A 4,049-nucleotide genomic window follows, 5' to 3' on the forward strand; every position below is an offset into this window, starting at 1 on the left:
GATCCATCAAGCAAGTATTTAATTAGAGGACAAACAAAGACACAAGCTTGCTTAAGGTCACTCAAAAGACAAACAGCACTGCAGCCCAGGTCTCCGTGTCACTGCATTGCCCATACAAGCACAGTTGGTTTATCATCTGAAAAAGGACAGGAGCTGTTTCAGTGACTTCAAACTCAGTCACTAAAATGTAGAACTATTTCCAAAGGAAATGCCCTTAAAGTGTTTTGATCACTTCAGAGAAGTAGTGGAAAGGCTATGGGAGTGGATGAGCTGAGTGAATGAACAGGTTTTTCCCATCTTCACTTGTCTAACCCCTAGCTGATGAAAACAGAGAACATTTAAACACTAAAACTTACAGCCCTACTTTGTTCAAATAATGACTCTGCTTAGCATTCAAGCCCTTGCTAAGGGATAGTGTTTGTTTTATTCTAGAGTTTAACTGAATCCCCAGAAGGCTGTCCCTAGGCAAATTCATCTGAGAGCAAGACTCTAAAAACAGTAAGTGCTGGGTCACATTTGGGATGAGCAGCTTTTCAGAGCTATAAACCTCACACCCATTCCGAGCATAAAGTTCTGCCAGCTCTCCATGAGCCAGAGCTCCTGTAAGGTCAGGACTCCTTGCTTGCCTCTGCTCACACTTTCAGTGGAGAAGCACAAACTGATTTTGACTCAGCTTCCATTAGTTTCACATGGTTAATACTACCAAACTTGGGAGAATCAGTTCTGATTTCTATCACCAGAAAAGCAGAATTCAGTCTCCCACAGTGCTGGTCATTATCATGATTATTCCAGCTGGGTTAATGGGGCCAGCAAGTGCTGGCTGGCTGGCTGGCTGGCGAAGCTGTGCTTTGGAGGAGATGGAAATACCAGAGCAGCTATGATTCGCCAAAAGCCCATGGGATTTTCTTCCCAAATTGGCTTTCAGTAGAAGATTCCTGGTCAAATTCTAAATGGGGTCATTAAATGTGGTCCCAGTGTAGGCTGAAATCTGTTCAGGCCCCTGTGTCAACGCTGTCATTCAAGACTGAAGCACTTCATTCTAACCATACCCCATTACTCAAGACTGAAAATCAGCATATCCATACTCTTCAATTTATAGAAGACAAATCAGGCTTTCACATATCTGGCTGACCTGCCATGACTGCCCTGGACATCATCCTACAGAGGGGACCCCCGAGCCATCAGTGCCTTCAGCTGGGAATGGTGACTTGATCAGGACTGTCTACTACATTAACCCCCAAGGACCCCACTCCACATCAGATGCATCAGGAGCTCCAGACCCCACCATGTCAGAGAGCTCAGCCAAGGGATTTCAGCCTCTTCCTGCAATGATCCCACAGAGTTAATTCTTGCCACGTCCTGGACCTGGCAAGGGCCGCCTGGGCTTTTTCTTGCCAAGTGCCAGTCACTGCTATTGTGACTAACTAGCTCACGGCCTGGCAGGATGCTGTGAGCAGACCTGGGGTTAATGAAGACTGCCATCAAACACCCTTTGCATGGCTGAAGGTGACAGGGACATTAAACACACTCTATTTCTTTGGAAGGGGCTGGCAATAATTAAAAATTAAATGGACTTTTTCCATTATGCGTTCTTGACACTTCTATATTAACTGGGGATTTCAATTTATAGTTCTTTGCTGGTCCAACTTCCCTAGCAGCTGAACTCATCACCAGAGCTAATTGCTAACGCCCCCTTTCTCCTCCACCTCCACGTACTTTTAACCTGTAGCAGAAATCCAGACATTTCAGGGATGCTCTTACCTAGAAACACTTTGCAGAAAAGCAGCAGCGTGCTTCAAAGAAAATGTTCTTGCCTCTGTCCCAGTCCAGCTTTCTGCTCCCTAACAGAACAGGACAAACAAATGTCAAGATTTTTTTTTCCTCTGCAGCCACAGGACAAAATGCTGACAGGACTCTCATGGAACCTCACGCACATGCTAACTCAGTTCCATTCATTCTTCTATTTGAGATCTTAACACTGATTTCAAGCTTTACTGATCAACTTACTATTGCTGTTAACATTATCTATAGCTGCAGCCTTATCCTCGGCCAGATGAAGCACCTGGTGACCGTGGTGTATTTCACAAAGGCTTACAAGGTGGTTTATTCAGGAAGAAAACACAAAACTATTCAAGGAAACCTTGGAAATAAACAATTCCCTGGTTTTACTGCATTTTTACTTGGATATTGCTATCACATTTACTTGAGAAAATTTTGAGATTTAAAAACACACAGTACTGACAGAAATGTTTCAATCTGCATTAAACAAACGTTTTGAGGAGTAAAAACATCTTCTTTCCTTTCACCCGAACTTACAGTACAGCCCAAATATCTATGTTTCATGCCACAAATGACTTTGTCCCTAAGGTCATTCTGCTTGGATTGTCTGTGAAGACAGCTCCTTTCCACTTACACACAGCTCCCTTGGGTGCCACGGGCCAGCAAAGACCCTCACAGCGAGACCCAAGCCCAGACCAGGGAGGGTGTCGATGCCATACCTGTTTGACACTGGATCACAGAGACCTTTCTTCTTTGAACACTACAACAGGCTAAGGGCGTCTGGCCAAGCGCACTTGGACAACAATTTTAAAACATCCCACCCTGCCCATCAAGAAATAGCAAATACATAAAACCTGTCTCCACTTCCCTATGCAAACCTGTTCTATCATCACTTTCTCCGCCACGCTTGGTAAATGCCGTGTTCCCCAGTGGCAGGTAACAGTCTTCTAACCACAGCACTCGTTCAGACCAAGAGTTCGTCTCACTGAGCACTCTCTCTCTAACTCTGTCCTTAAAAAGGAAAGAGCAAGAGGGAGGCAAGCAGCTATGATGCCTTCCTGACTAATCTCCCACCCTACAGACTTTTTCAGCTGAGAGTATTTTCTGAATGTTTTCCCAGTTTCTAAATACCTGCTACGAAATTTTGCATTTATTAGGCCTCAGTGCAGCTTTCCAGGCAGCCCCAGCACCATTCAAAACAATAAATAAATGAGAAAAGTGATGGCTGAATGCTGCTGCAATGAATTGACAGACTTGAGTAACTGTTTGCACTCCTCTTGATAAAGATGACGTTGCTGACGCAAGGGGAACCCAGGCACCCACCTGAACATTGGCATCTGCTTCCCGTTCAGGGAAGTCACAACTGCCAGTCACCTCCATCACTCCCCCAGCTGGAAATGGCAGCGTGCACTGGCACTGTCCTGGGACACCTGGGCTGTGCTCTGCGGTGAACAACATCCCAAACTCAACCACCAGCATCGTGGAGACCCAGCAAAGGCCCCACGCTCCGTGAAGCTACAGCTCTGGAGGGCAACATGCCCTCTTTGTTTTCCATGGCAGTGACTGGCAGCTCTCCAAAACCTCCCAGCCCGCGCTGCTCAGGTCTATCCCCCGCTCCATGCACGTCTAACTCCTGCTAAATTATTACAATAATACGAAACATTTGTCAAGTGTCCTTCATGAAATGGTCCCAAGGAGATTTCTTGTTCAGGAATAATTAAACAAGCAGTGAACACAAGCCTCTTCCATTGAGAGCAAAAGCAGACGAGGCTCTTCCCAGTACCAGTCATTATCAGATTGCACACTGACCTCTGTCAGGGTGTGGGGAAGCTGCACTGAGAACGGAAAAGCGGAACAGGAGGTGATGGGGACAAGTTTATGAAGTGCCTTGCTCTGCTGACCTGATTCTCCTGGAAAAAGGCTTTGGGGTCAGTCCTGTATCTGAGAAATATAATCCAAAACGGAGAAATGGGGAGGACAGAAGTCATGAGGGATAGCAAGGGGGAGAGGAGGATTGAAATAGAGCAGAGAAGGGATGGAGGAAAAGGCTATTGCAAGAAACTTCCTTTTTCCTAGAGGCAGCGTTAGCCTTGCTCTGTGGTCGCTGTGGCACAAGCATAGACAGACTCAAACTTTAATCTGCCTTTAGATTACCTTTACCTTCAATCTACTTTAATTCAAAAACCAACAGCAAGGGGCCTGATTTCCCATGGTTACTGATTTCAAGGCTGAAAGGAACAGAAGCCCAGTCACCTTGAGCTGTGGACAAT

This window comes from Athene noctua, chromosome 27 (assembly GCF_965140245.1).
Source record: "Athene noctua chromosome 27, bAthNoc1.hap1.1, whole genome shotgun sequence".
Taxonomy (NCBI): Eukaryota; Metazoa; Chordata; class Aves; order Strigiformes; family Strigidae; genus Athene; species Athene noctua.